The following is a 15,370-nucleotide window of genomic DNA, read 5'->3' on the forward strand; positions in this document are numbered from 1 at the left end:
GTTGTTGAGTGATAGTGGGCTTGGAGGACAGTGGTCCTGTGGGTTATAGACCAAAATTGGGGACTGTCAGTGTGGTGGTGTGAGAACAGGTAATGCTAGGCGGAATTGCAGCAGTGGTGGGTACACCTGAATATCTGTATGTTTGTAGTCCAAAACTCAATTAGATTGCTTGTTTTTGTGACAGTGTGTGTTTAGGTTTCGACTGCAAAAAGCTGCGCAAGCAGCTTTTGCGCAGGAGAAATCTAATGAGAACTGTAGTGTGGGTTTGGGTCGGCCCTCGTCATTCATTGGCTGGCTCCATAAATGGAGCCTAGCCATTGGACGAGGGGCCTGTCCGTCAATGCCGGACCAGATTCGGAGGCGTTCCCGAGATTCTTTGGCTTTTGCCGACGTCACGCGACGTCAGCCGAAAGCCGGGAACGCCCCCGAATCTGGTCCGGCATTGCCGGCACCAGTGACTATCCTGCTCCTGATTGGTGAAGCTGCGTGGACGTCACTGCTGGTCCACGAGGGAGCCCACTCCTCGGGAAACTTCGCCGCCCGCCTGCCTGAGCTAGAGACGGGCCGCCGCGCTGCCCGCGGCGACCCGGAAGTGACCGGCCGGCTGGCCGGCCAATCCTAGCACGGCCGGCCGGAAGTGCCCGCCCCCCGCAGCCCGGGGGAAGAAGGAAGACGGCAAGAAGTATGGCGGCGCCCGCGGGGCTCCCGTGGCCTGGAGGGAGCCCCGGGAGATGCGGAGGACGTTGCCGGTCTCCCATGCCAAAGAGGGAGACCGGAGAAGTGCCAGCGAGATTGCCGCCGTCGATGTTACCGGTCTCCCATGCCGAAAAGGGAGACCGGAGAAGTGCCGCCGTCGCAAGGTGCAGGTAAGTCGATCTGCTTGCACAGGAGGAGCCCCGGGGAAAGAGAACGTCCCTCCGCGGCCCCTGTGCCATAGGCAGGGCGGTGAATGAAACTCAAGGTTTTGGAAAGTACCCAAGTCCCGGGCGGACATCCAAAAAATGCCTGAACACTAACCCGCTCGTGGGGCACTGCCTGGTTGCTTTATAAGGGCAGTCTGCCCAGCCCTGGTCAGTGTCGGGAGAGCCTTTAAGATTAAAGGCGGGGGCAGGATCACATTTTCGAGCAACCAGGAAAAGGTGGGATGCTGCTTTTTTAATTGCCTTCAGGAAAATAAACTTTATTTTGGGAGGGTGTGTGTGTGTGTGTGTCGGGGGAGAGGGGGGTGATGGAGGCGTTCCCATTGTTGAGTCTGGATCCACGTGGATGGCAAGTGCAAAATAACACCATATCTAGACTTAGGTTGCTTCATAGGGTGTCTGACATTTAATACCTCCTGGTATCCCACTGGACTTCTTTTCTGGCGAGCACTGTGATTTGTCCCTTGATCTGTACAGGGCGGTTTGGAGTCTTCTCGCCTTTTAGGTGAGCATGAGGGAGGACTGGGAGGTTATGGTGACTGTTATAATGTTGTTAGTTTGAAAGATCAGATCAACCTGATCAGTACTTTAGAAGAAAATTGAATTTACGATTGTTCTTTTGGGCTTCCACTCTGGACACTGAGGTGCATTCAGGTTGCCAGGGAGCAGGAAGGTGGCATGCATGTGTCTGGCCGGATATCTTGAAGGATCCGTGTGAATGGCTAGATGAAGGGTGGGCTACTGGCATCCATTATAGCTGCTTCTGAACTGGAGGAAAGAGATTTGATGTAGTGCTATGCTCACTCTGTATTCTTAATGAATTGTATGCATGAAGGGACCTGGCACATAAAGAATGGTATTATATGTCATGGTGGCACACTTTCTCAAGGATGGCCATGTGGAAGAAAAGCAGCGGAATTTGAAGATGGTTTGGGTGAAGCAAAGGTAATCTGAAAGAAGTAAGAGAGAGGGCGAAAACATCAGCCCGGTGAAGGAGTCAGGAAGAAGTCCTATGGAAAGAGTGTCATCATTTGTGTGAAAAAGGAGCAGAGAATCTGCTAGGTAAACCGCAGACCTCTATTCAAAAATGTAAAGGAGCACTTTCTGGTTACATCAGTCTGAAGTAACTGCACAAGAGCTGGACTCTGAGATGGGGAATATGTTAAGAAGACCAGATCAGAGCAGCGGTGAGCCGACCAGGAATGTGGCCCAGTGGGCAAAGGAGGCGTTCAGGTGATCGGAGAACAACTCGCCTCATTGTTGTGGAGCAGTTATGTCAAGATTAAGAATTGCCTAGAACCTTGTAAAGAGTGGCTTCTAGGTTTGCATCATGCCAGGTGCTTCTACTGAAGTCCTTTGTCTTTGGGATCGGTGAAGTCTTCGTAGTGCAGTGGATGTGCAAAGTCTGAAGGCCTGCCTAACACCAGACTTGGATGAACAGTCATCTAAAGAAGGGGTCCTTAATTAAAAACTGGGCTTGAGACTGCTAGAGTGATATGTTGGTGATTGCTCAGAGGAACAGTCGGTTTGACGATACAAAGAGATCCAATGATGAATTCTTCTACCAGTTCAAAACTGTTTAAGTGTTGTTGCAGAAGATCTGGTATGTTTGTGGATCAGGCAAGTTTCTTGTAGAAGATTTATACCTGAGACGGTGTAAAGGAAGGCACACCACAGGGTTAATCCATCCAAGCCTTGCACCTGCGACCCACAAATGCAGGCGAGGTACAGCTTCGGAGAGAGTGCTTGGAAGACCTACAGTGTAAGGTGGCACTAGGGGGTATGCATTTTAATAGATGTACAGCAGATAAGGAGCGTGAAAGAACTACAAGAACAACATGAGTACGTGGACACACCCTATTGTACTTATTTTATTCCCACTCGAGGTCCTCACAGTAAGGCTGTTCAATAGAGTGTATGTAGTGTAAGTCAAGTCAAGTCAAAATTAACTTTATTTGGTTTGTCACAACCATAAAGTGTACATATACAAATTACAATTAGTAACATAAAATTCATTTTATTAAAATATTTTTTTTTGGTTCTAAAAAAGTAAGACATTATTTTCCAGTCCCCAGTTTTAAGATAATTCGGCCTTTGAAAGCAAGGTCTCTACTTTCTTGTATGTAGTGTGAGGAGATGGATCTTACATCGACCTCCCATCACTTCAGGTGAGCACTCATTGGAAGAGCAGCCTCATTTTACAGGTGGTTGGCGCTTTACTTTGTTTACGTGTCATATTTTATGTGTTCTCTTTTTTGCATGTCTTGTTGTTTTTGTTGAAATTATTTTGCCTTTTATTCTATCTTATTTTATATGCAGTTGGCGTGTACTCTTTATATTGCCTTTTTCGTGTCTGTTGTTTGTCTTGTTTCCAGCGTGTTTTTAATATTACTGCTTTTACAGTTGTTTGATTTGCTTTACATGTTGGTGTTTCTTGTACTGGTTGTTGCTGTGTCTTGACGTTCTCTTTGTAGTGTGTGTTTTGGCTTTGCACCCTCCCCAATGGTGCTGTTTTCTTTGCTTTCTGTTTAGGGTTTATCTGTATTACAGAGCTGGCAAGTTGTTTCCTTCCTGCAGACACACCTCACCTGCTAATAATGGGTCAGGAGTAAAAGTGAAATGATAGGTCTGCAGTTTTGTGCCACATTTCCTGCCATTCCGTTTCCCACCCATGTTTTAAAGAGTTTTATTGATGTGCCTATGAGTTGTGCCTCTCTGCTATTTCTAGGATTCTGTTTGTTGGAGCCTAGTCACTTGTAGGGCGTGGGAATTCTATGGCTTCATTCACAAACCATATCTCACACCGAAGTTTAACATTTGTGGGCTCAAACACTATTTGTGTGGGTACATTCTGAGTGCTGACTCATAGGAACAGTATTTGCTGAATTTAGCTCCAGAAAGTGCATTTGTGAATAAAGAGGTAAACACTGATTATCTCACACATTTGTGGTTATTGTCTGAGGGGTGGGTGCTTTTAAAAGGGCCTACTCCACACGTCTTCCCAAACCCCACAGCGTTTGAGACACACCCACCATGTCAGTTAGGCTAGTGCAGGTTCCTGGGTACTAATGCTCATAGAAGGTATTCTGGGAGTTGTTTTCGTTTGAGTGGCAGGCCGTATACCAATGGTTTGTTCAGAATAGCCAAGCACTGGAAACATGGCTGTGCTTGCTTCCCTGCCCCCTGGCTGTGCTAGCTTCCCTTCCCCCTGGCTGTGCTAGCTTCCCTTCCCCCTGGCTGTGCTCGCTTCCCTGCCCCCTGGCTGTGCTCGCTTCCCTGCCCCCTGGCTGTGCTCGCTTCCCTGCCCCCTGGCTGTGCTCGCTTCCCTGCCCCCTGGCTGTGCTTGCTTCCCTGCCCCCTGGCTGTGCTTGCTTCCCTGCCTCTTTGCTGTGCTTGCTTCCCTGCCCGTGCTTGCTTCCCTGCCCCCTGGCTGTTCTTGCTCCCCCGCCCCCTGGTTTCCCTTCCCCTGGCTGTGCTTGCTCCCCTTCCCCTGGCTGTGCATGCTTCCCTGCCCCCTCGCTGTGCTTGCTTCCCTGCCCCCTCGCTGTGCTTGCTTCCCTGCCCCCTCGCTGTGCTTGCTTCCCTGCCCCCTCGCTGTGCTTGCTTCCCTGCCCCCTCGCTGTGCTTGCTTCCCTGCCCCCTCGCTGTGCTTGCTTCCCTGCCCCCTCGCTGTGCTTGCTCTCCTGAGTGTGTGTGTGTGTGGCTCTGGGTGGGTGTGTGTGGCTCTGGGTGGGTGTGTGTGGCTCTGGGTGGGTGTGTGTGGCTCTGGGTGGGTGTGTGTGGCTCTGGGTGGGTGGGTGTGTGTGGCTCTGGGTGTGTGTGTGGCTCTGTGTGTGGCTCTCTCTGTGTGTGGGTCTGTGTGTGTGTGTGTGTGGGTCTGTGTGTTTTTGTGTGGCATTTGCCAGAAATTAAACTATTGGCATTGTAAATGACAATGCCATTTATTTATCTGTTTTCAAAACCAAAACATAAAATACAAATTTTGTCATTTACAATGCCAATAGCTCAAACTTTTCAAAAGGCGAAACCATTGCATTGTAAATGCTTGTTTTTTAGGTGAGAATGCAGTGATAAGTGGTTTGGGGTGGTATTGTAATGGTGTGCCAGGATAAAATTATGCTTTCTGGGCTAGTGCGGTGGTGATGTTAGTATGGTGGTAATAGTGTTAGTAGTTTATAATGAGGTATTGAATCCCTCCTGCTCATCCTATCGCTGGCTCTCTCATAATCTCAGAAGCAAAGCACAAGAATGTATCCTCTCCTTTCCTCCAGCTTCTAAAGGATTTCCTTTGAATAGTATGACTTCTGACCAATCCCTACACACGAGGTAACTGGAGCCCAACTCTGTAACTGTTCACTCATTCAAAAACCTCACCATGGCGCATGTGCAGCCTTCTTTTTTCCTATTACAATCCAGTGTCAAAGTGCCTTCACTTCTTCAAATTTTCAAAATGCCTCTTTGCTGACATACATGCACCCTGTGCACCAAAAACATCAACACAAACCTCCAGATACCTATACTAAGTCTAAAAAGGTTTATAATGAATCTGTAAAATTCTGGTGAAAAATATAATTCCCAAGAGACCTCCCTACTCAACATTGTACACTAACAAGCCATCACAAAAGCACAAATCTGAATATTTTCTTTTCTACTAGTCTCACAACCCCAAAACGGAACTAGAGCACTGTTCCATTCTATTAACCAACGTCCTCTACTTGTTATCCACGACTCAGTCCAGAAGACCAGTGATAATAGCAATTTCCTCATCAGTACAGTCAGCAATGGAATACACCACATAGTTCAAACCAGCATCTCCTCTGACAGTCCTGCTGTTCGACATAGCCACATTACACTTCTTCCACCCTAAAAGGCTTCTTTGACATCCTCTCCCATCTCAGTGCAATGTTGTATGAGAATGCCATTCTATCCTTCTAAATCATTAAATCAGCCTGTGAAAGTGCTCCCATACTCTGTTCCTCCCACTTAACAGGAAAATGTAACGCTTTATTGAAAACATGTTACATCTTTTTCCGCTCTCGCTAAGACCTTGTTCCACCACTAATCTGCTCATACGTTGCCACCCCATCTCTACATTACCCTTCCACAGAAAAAATAATAGCATTTTCAAATGCAGATCCAAAGTGACCGCAACAACCTGTTGCACTCAAACCAATCAAGGTTCCAACCCAGATGCAGGAAAGAAGCAGTGTCTTTCTAGGTAGTCAATGACCTCATTCGCCAACAGGGAGTGTCGCTGCTTATTTGTTCTTCTGGGCATAGCTGTGACTTTGAATATTGTCCATCAGTCGGCATTCATGTGTAACGACCATCCCGGAGTGCCTATCTTCTCCTTTTTAGGTGTCAGTTATTCATCTATTTGGAGACTTCTGGATTTCCCACATTTCCTGTTTCTTGCAAGATTTAGTTTTCACACCCATACTCTACATTCTTTACGAGGAATCTTTTAATGCTATGCTGGCCATTAATGTCTTCACAATTTGAAGCGTGAGCACAAAAACAAACTTTAACTCAGTGTGTTGTCAGCAGTGATATTCACCCACCTCAGATCCTGCCTAAGTCCTGGCAAATTTTGAAATATTTGCAATCTTCAAAAATAAACATAACCAGAACAGATTTTTCCCTGGGATGGGGGCAGCCCAAGTCTACTTGAATGAATTTTGGGTGTTTCACATGATGATATCCCCATCACACCTGTATGACTTGCCCCTACCTCTTTGCCTTTCCTCATTTCACCATTAGATCAGAAAGGATTAAAAAAAGGAAACAATCTGGCAGTTACTGTCATCCCTACCACTGACTATGAACTATCCTCTTTGGATGAACACTATTGAACTGTAACCTTCACGTCATTTTATGAACATTGAATAATTCCTCTGTAAATCATTTAGCTGTGGCAATATTGCGTGCCATTTGCTGCCCTTTACAAATGTAATGAAGAATTGTTTAGTAAATCAAATGCCAATAGTAAAGTCCACGAACCTAGGTAAACCTCAATAGCTGTGTGGTACCCTCCTTGCCATATGCAGGAGCAAGAGTTTATATCCTATAATATATATTTTTTAAATGATGGATAAATAGTTTTTAGATAGTGAAGTAGTAGTTGGTGCTGTTGAATGGTAAAGAAGTAATGGGGGTGTGGTAGTGAGGCAATTATGTTCTGCATGTGTGTGGATAGATGTGCCGAGCTCAGGAAAATCAGTGCTTTTCGATGTAGCACAGAGTCAGAGTTGTAGTGCAGTCTTGGGGGTTATAGTGCAGTGATATTGGAAGGTGATTGGTGGCATGGGAATGATAGTTTATTTGGATCATATGGAAATTTAGTGGTGATGGCTGGTAGTGTAGTGGTGGTGGCTAGATAGTCTAGGTGTATGATTGTTATTCTGTTGGTGATGGGGTAATGTGAAGATATGTTTTTTCTATTCTATGAGATTGTAGTATGTGTGTGTGGAGTCATAGTGCCGTGAAGGGTAATAGTACAATGCTATAAACTACACTGTCCCTCTGATGATGGTTGTAGTCAAGCAGAGATACGGTTGGTAGTGGCCTGACGGTACTGTCCAGTGTACAGGCTATGTTGTGACCAGGCACATGACTAACCGTAAAACTGCCAGGTTTGAGTTCCTGAGCCTGACCGGATCACAGCCATTGCCCTGGGCAGTGTGGCTTGTTATTTTTAGTAAGTTCTCATTCGCCAGTAAGAAAGCCAAGACTCATTTGACAAACTAAAACCTAAGGTACTGCCTTCAACATCAGCGACCTTCTGTGATTCTTGTGATCGCATTACTTTGATGTTCATTTTTTTGCATCCCAATATTAACACAGTGCATTTGCACCATCGAACAATCGCCACTTGCCACCTAAAATAAATATGTTCTGGCTACCTCTTAAGAAGGAACGCTCACACCCTCCCGTTATTCTGTTGTCCATTGAGACAAATGTTCCTTCCTCTTAGTGAGGTCAGTGATCCCTTTTACAGGCATGGTGTATTAGTGCTTCTTGACTACCTATTTGTGTGATTTCTCTTTCAGAGGTACTTTTGCTGTAGCTCTGGTCAGTGGGTATCTATGTTAAAGTTGCAGGTGTTGCATCATTCCTGTGTTGGTGTTTTTTTTCCTTGCATGGCATGAGTTCTGATTTGGTTTTACTGAAAAGGTAAGTCTGCAGATGAGAAAGAGAATTATGATGGTAATAGTACGATAACTGTCCGGCAACCTTTTCTGCTACTTCTGGTCGTTGCTTGCTTATCCTGGTACTTGAGTCTCTTCCTGCTTTCTGTCATACAGAAATTACGTTGGTTAAAGAATTTTTGGGATTCACATCATGTCCAATTCATGTCCCCTCTTTTCCGTTTTTGTTGTTATATGCACTGGATACTTGTACCAACAAGCTTATATGCGTGTCTATTTGTTCATCTGGAAACCAGTGTGATTAGAGTTAATCTGAACCTGCCCTGAGGAAGCCCGCAATGGGCGAAACGCGTTGGCTGTTTCTTGGCTATTTCTTTGATCATCCTATGTTGAGAATATTGGCTGTCTATTTTATCATTGTGTCAAGAAGACATATTAAAACAGGACTTTTTCATATCAATGAAGGACACGTGTTGCGTTTTTATGTATTGATACATTATATATTCATTTCTATTTCTGCCTCTCCATTTGCTTGTTGTCTATCTATATTTGTATGGTCCCGTGGCAGTGGACCAAAGAGGTGGGCAGCATATGTAGAGCTATCTACTTGAATCTCTGTGTATAGTTAGGTGGTGCAACAGGAAATCCTTTACTGCCATCTTCTTGCCTCTTTGTAATCGTCTACATTGACGACATTCTGATTTTTTCAGATACCGAACAAGAACATGTTGAGCACATCAAAAAGATTTTACAAAAAATAAAAGAGAATAGGTTATTCGCCAAACTAGACAAAAGCACCTTCCATACTAATAGAGTTGAATTCTTAGTTTTCATTATATCACCAGAAGGCATACTCATGGAGCCAAAGAAGATCAATGCCTTAATCAAATGGCCTAGTCCTACCAATGTAAAAGAGGTTCAATCCTTTCTTGGGTTTGCCAATTTTTACAGGCGCTTAATCGGCCACTTTTCAGACCTGATTGCTCCCATCACGCGACTGCTCCGCAAAGGGGTAGTTTTTGTTTGGTCTTCTGAGGCGGAGCAGGCTTTTTCCCAACTCAAGAAAAGATTCACTACAGCTCCCATAATTCGCCATGCAGACAATTCACAGCCTTTCAATGTTGAGGCTGACACCTCTCAATATGCGGTGGGGGGAGTTTTATCTCAGCGCAATGCTACAAGGGGTTGTTTACATCCCGTAGCGTACTTTTCAAAGACTCTTCTTCCCGCTGAACAAAACTATACTATCGGAGAGTGAGAATTATTGGCAATAAAGCTCGCCTTCCAATGGCGTCATTACTTATTGGGGTCCCCACACTCTGTTACTATCTACACGGACCAATTTTTTAAGTCAGCCAAGGCATTAACTCCACGACAGATGAGATGAGTTCTTTTCTTTAGTGAATTTGATTTTATCATTACTTATCGACCGGGGTCCCAACAGGGAAAAGCAGATGCCTTGTCTAGATTGGGATCGGATTAAAAAATCCTAATGAACGACCATCCTCCTCTCATTCCTTGCAATAAGATCGTTGGAGCAGGAGTAATAGGAGATCAAACCACACCTTTCCTGACCAGGTTAATGAACGCCTGTTCTGAAATATCACCTCTTGAATGGTTAAAAGAACCATTACATACTATAAAGGATGGGTTGTATCTCCATGAAGACAAGATGCATGTGCCTTTAGCAGATTTACAACAACAAATCATTAGATGGTGTCATAACACCTCACTAACCACTCATCCTGGTGGAGAGAAGACCGTGCAACTTTGTAAAAGATGGTTTTGGTGGAAGGGTTTGAATAGAGATGTATTGTCCTATATAGCAGACTGCCCTGTCTGTGCTAGACAAAAATCTCTACACACTGCCCCTGCAGGATTACTCCAACCCACAGACATTCCTTCAGTTCATTGGCATACAATAAGTATGGATTTCATTACAGAATTACCTAGAACACAAGGCTATAACACTATCTTAGTGGCGGTAGATCTGTTTACAAAAATGGCGCACTTTATTCCATTGAAAAAAACTACCCTCATCAAAGGAATTGGCTCATGTGTTCATAGAACAGATCGTTCGTTTACATGGCATTCCATCTGTGATAATCACCGATAGAGGGGCCCAGTTTATTTCACGCTTTTGCAGGGACTATGTGCTTCTCTGGGAATAGACCATAGGCTGTCCACTGCGTACCATCCGCAGACAGATGGCCAAACAGAAAGGACCAATCAAACTTTGGTACAATTCCTAAGATGTTTGTTATCGACCATTACCTCTGATTGGGTACATGCTTTGCCCTTAGCCGAGTTTTCATACAACGACACGTCCCATTCTTCCACAGGTGTTTCTCCGTTCTTTTTTTCCCATGCCCATCACCCTAGATTCCTTCCTTTTCCTATGGCGATTCATCTAGACAACATCCCTGCAGTACACAAACATCATGTAACTATTCTGACTACTTGGGAAGCCGCTACAAAGGAGTTACAGAAGACTAAAGCTGCCATGAAGTTGCAGTCGGATAAACATCGCAGACCTACTCCTGAGTACAAGGTTGGAGATCAGGTTTGGTTAGCTTCCAAGAATCTAAGATTAGAAGGTCCTCGCAAATTACAACCTCGGTACATAGGTCCCTATGTAATCACCAAGAAGATCACTCCTGTTTCTGTAAAACTTGAATTACCCGAAGAAATGCGTATCCACCCGGTTTTCCATGTCTCTTTACTTAAAGAGTATAGATCCTCACAGAACCCTGAAGACCCTTCTTCCCCTATTATAGTGTGTGGAGAAATGGAATATGAAATAAAGAAAATTCTAGATTCCCGCAGATATAGGGGTAAGCTCCAGTATCTAATTGATTGGGTGGGATATGCACCTGAAGATAGATCATGGGAACCAGCTGAACATGTACACGCACCTTTTCTAATTCGTAGATTCCATGACTTACCAAACCTCGTCCTGTGACACGACCTTTGGGTGGGAGAACTGTTAGACAACAAGCTTCGTGCTTGATCCCTTGGAGGCTGTGAAGGGACTGAGTATTTCTTTTGTGGAGAATACACACTTTTAAGACGGTCCCTAGCCGTTCTGAGAGAGGTGGAGTTAGTTGTTACTCTCGACCTTTAAATGCCTTGTTCTGCCGAGAAGCCGGTGCTTGGCGTTCACTCCCTTGGATCCTCGCTCCTCCCTCCGTTTCCAGTTTTCCGGTTCCTGACTGCCCGCTCCTTGTCTGCTTGCCCTCATTTCTTGTATCCTCCTTTGTTCCCATACGGAATTGTGATTCCTTCCGCTTGTTGGTAGTCAGGCTTACAGAGCTTTCAGCCTCGAGTGATTTTGTTGCCCGCCGTGTTGTTTTTGTAATTACCGCAACCGCGCGCATTCCTGCATCAGTTAGCGCGGTCGCTCCTTTCATTCCCGCAGTGTTGTTTATGTAGTCACTGCGACCGCAAGCATTTCAGTGGCAGTTATCGCGGTCGCTCCTCCTATGCCCGCAGTGTTGTTTCTTTATGCACCGCGACCGCGAGCATTTTCCTTTTCTGGCCCGCAGGGTTGTTCATTTACCCACAGTGTTGTTTAGTTAGCAACTGCTATGCCAGATAGACATCTTGTTGCATTTTGGGAGATGTAGTTTCAAGCTATCATTAGTTATAAGCGCGGTGCGCGTTTCATGTTTCCTTTCTATTTGAGCAGCATATATATGTTTTAATCACACGCGTTGTGTGAGAGTGTTGTCTGACTCTAGTCAGTATTTGAGATATTGTGTTGGTTTGTGGAGCAATTGGCTTCTTTACTCTGTGAGAGTGTAAACAGAGTTCAGTCACGTGTAGTGTCAGTCACCTTTCCCCTTTTCACTGGTGAACTGATGCTGTGTGTACCCTGTGCTATCTGCCTTGAAATCTGTCGTTGCATTGCTGCTCATTCATTTACTTTTAACACCCGGAGATGTCCAGCTGGTACGCCTCGTCTTTGGTCATTCAGAGGGATCCAGCTGGGGATTTGTGGTCTCTGCCTTTTGGCTTCCTAACCCCACATCTCCGAGAGTCCATTTGGGGGTGTAAGTGTTTCTTCTCTTTGCGCCCATAGATAGATTTTCGGAGTGTGGGGGAATTCTCGTCGCTCCTGTGGACTGGGCCTGGGGATATATCACAGGTTAGTGGTATCGGTAACAGAGATTCTCTCTGTTGTATTTAGGGAGCAGTTGACATTAAAATACTCTTAATATATCAGAATGTCCAGCACCTGCCAAACGCTAATCACTTTGGTTTAATTTTGTGTTTTAGAACACGAATATCATCCACATCCGGCTCAGTGTTTAAATACGGCCTTAGTGTTTTGAAGAAACTTCTTACAGGACCAACCTACAATAAATGTTTACTATTTATAAATGCCTCAATACATAGAAAGTATCATTATAGTAACTAGGTTAATGTTCCTATGTCTTTTCTGTTGAAGCTGACTGCACTTTGATGTGTCCATTCACTCAGTTTCTGTGCTTTTAAACAGCACTGTTATTCTGCACATGCTATCTGAATTTCTGTTTGCGGGATAAGCTGAGGTGACTGTCAATCTTCAGCTTCATCCTTAGCTGGATGATCATGAGTTGACACACTTTATCCGTTGTCTTGACAATAATGGAACACACTTGGCAACAATAGGCACCAGAGCCCCCAACTCTTTTTGGGTTTACAAATATTTATTACTGATTAATTTTTTTTACCCGATTCCGCTCATGGGACTGTCTATCTAGTGATAACCCCAAATTGCTGATGTGTCTTTTAAGCACTGATCAGGTGGTGGGAAGTTTTAGCAATGCATTTTATTTATTTTAATAAACAAACTTTATTGAATTTTAAGGTCAATGGAGTTGGCCATATGAAAACAAGCTAGTATGGCACTTGAAGCATACATTATGATATAACACACCATGATCACAGGGAATAACAGTACAATTATGTGTAGAAACGGACACTGTACACTCTGATCCAGGGCCTCCAGTAACAATCAAATTACAGTAGATGACCCAACCATTTCCCCCCCACCCGCCTGTGTTTCTGGGAGCAACCCAGTGATTCAAAGACCACCCACTCCTGCTGAGTGCACTAGTCCATACCCTACCTCCATTGAGTGAGGGTTGGAGGGATAGGACTCAACTACTTTGCAGCTATGTTGCGCTTTGCAATCGGGAGGGCTATGCCCAGGAATGCCTTCTCAGCACGTGTCCAAGGCAAGGGTCTGAGGGGCAAGTGAACTTGGTCGACCATGTTCTTGAAGGGGATCCCTTTAAAGGACGGTTCCCCTCACACCAGAGGTGTCATGCTTCATCATAGGGGTGCCTCCTTGCGTCAAGAGCCTAGTCTCAATGCGGGCTATGACCCCCTCGCTGCGAGGGAGGAGCACAGGGATGTTTTATGTTGGTAAGGAGGGTTATTCTAAAACCCTATGTGAGCGCGGTGTGTTGAGAGTGAAGTGCAGTGCTAGAGTGACAGTGGGTAAAAACTGGCTACAAGGCTTGCTATATGGCAACCTTTATTCAGCTACCTTGTGACCGGGTTAAAAACAAATTGCTAGTAATGCAACTGCCGACATTAGAGACCACTACATTCGAGTAAGATCAACATGTTTCGGCATTTGGACCTATCAGAGTATTGTGGTCTTCAACAGGATCAACATTTAGCTACTGCAATAAGTGAAAATGATGCACCTATCACTAGGTGTGAAAATGACAAAAACAGTGTATTATACTGGACCAGTGGCCTGTAATTCAGTAGATTCTGCGGTGAAACCTGTGGTGAAACAAAAAGACAATGCCGCACGCTGTTTAGAATAACAAGGAAAGACGTGATGCATGGTTGTACCACAGCACAACAGACTATCACTTCAGTCAAAACATTGGACGAGGTGAAACCACTGTATTTACATGATACAAGATTAAATGATGCAATACTCACCCACAGAGGTTAGAATAATCTTCGCTTCTCTCCTGGGCTATTAGGCAAAGGTACATATGCCAACCCAACCTAATAGAAAAAGGTGGTGGCGTCAAGGTAGTATGTGCGAGCCCACTAATGACCGAGGAATTATAAGCATGAGTTTGCGAAAAAAAACAAATGTGCAAAGCTGACCTGCACAGCTAGTGGTTGTTGTGTGCTGTGCGTTGTTGGTAGATCTGTAAGCACTGGAAGGTAAGTCCCAGAGGGTGGACAAACCGTGTGTTGCAGAAAGAGCATAGAAGGGTCTGACCTAGCTCATAGGTGACTCCAGTAAACAGCCCAGGTGGCTGAAGGAGTAGAGAAGGTCTTAAAAAGTAGTTGCCGGAAGGCCGATCTGCCAAAAGTGTTCGAGGGAGTACGAAAATGGCCATCATGTATGACATGATCGACCTGGGCTAGTACAAGTAGTAAGCGCCGAGGTCGGGCGTGAAAAGCGGTACAAAAGGGGGGGTGGTCGGGCGTGAGGCCAGATATCTCGAGCTGAGCAGTACTATGAAGCGAACTTGCCAGGTCGAGTGAAGGCAAGGAGCCCCAACCTGATGCGTGTAGTGACCGTGGTCGAGCATAGCTGAACAACTGCTCTGGAATGAGAAGGTCCCACGGTGACTTGCCCGCCGGGCCTCACAGACAAGGTGTGCCAAACAATTAGTTGAAGGCCAGCTCGTGGGGACCTGGGCTGCGGGGAGGCACATAAGAAGAGTGCCATCCAGAGTAGTTGAACGAGCCGGTAAGCTCGTGGAAACTGGGACCGCAGGAAGGCATGTGAGTCAGCAGGTCTCGGAACTACGTCCGGACGTGCCCGTGCGTGCGAGTGCCTATGTAGGTGCGGGCCAACTAACTGAACGAGTCGGTGGGCCTGTAGAGACAGGGCATGTAAGCCAGCATGTCTCGGAACTGCTTCGGGGCAAGCGAGTGCCGAAAGACAAACTACTCAGAAAAGTGGTACAAAATAACAAAAGCAAAAGTGCTTGGGCTACTTACCGCTCAACGTGAGCGTAGAGGCAGGAATCATATGTTCGTCCAACAGGGCGGAGGCCAATCCGGGTCGGTGCACTTAAGCAGTGCCGGGACAATGATTCCCTGAAGAAAACAAAGAGGATAAAGGAAAATGTAGTCCATGCGGACTACTACCTGATGAGGTCGCTGGGAAGATTAGTTTGGGGCACCGTTTCCTGGAAAAGCACCCAGGGATGCTGGGAAATGTGGTCCTGGAGCTGCTCGGCAAACTCTGGCACAATGGAGTAGGGGACCGGTACAGTGGAACAATACAAGGGGTATGAGAAACCGGGGCACTCAAATGTGAACGAGGCCCAA

At 45.6% G+C, this 15,370-nt stretch overlaps 1 protein-coding gene across 2 annotated transcripts in view; it reads left to right on the forward strand.

The window, feature by feature from the left end:
- EIF2A (eukaryotic translation initiation factor 2A) overlaps positions 1–15,370 on the forward strand; it is a 247,232-nt gene that overhangs the window by 95,277 nt on the left and 136,585 nt on the right. The gene's annotated exons all lie outside the window — the stretch shown is intronic.

The sequence above is a fragment of the Lissotriton helveticus genome, chromosome 11 (genome assembly GCF_964261635.1).
Source record: "Lissotriton helveticus chromosome 11, aLisHel1.1, whole genome shotgun sequence".
NCBI lineage: Eukaryota > Metazoa > Chordata > Amphibia > Caudata > Salamandridae > Lissotriton > Lissotriton helveticus.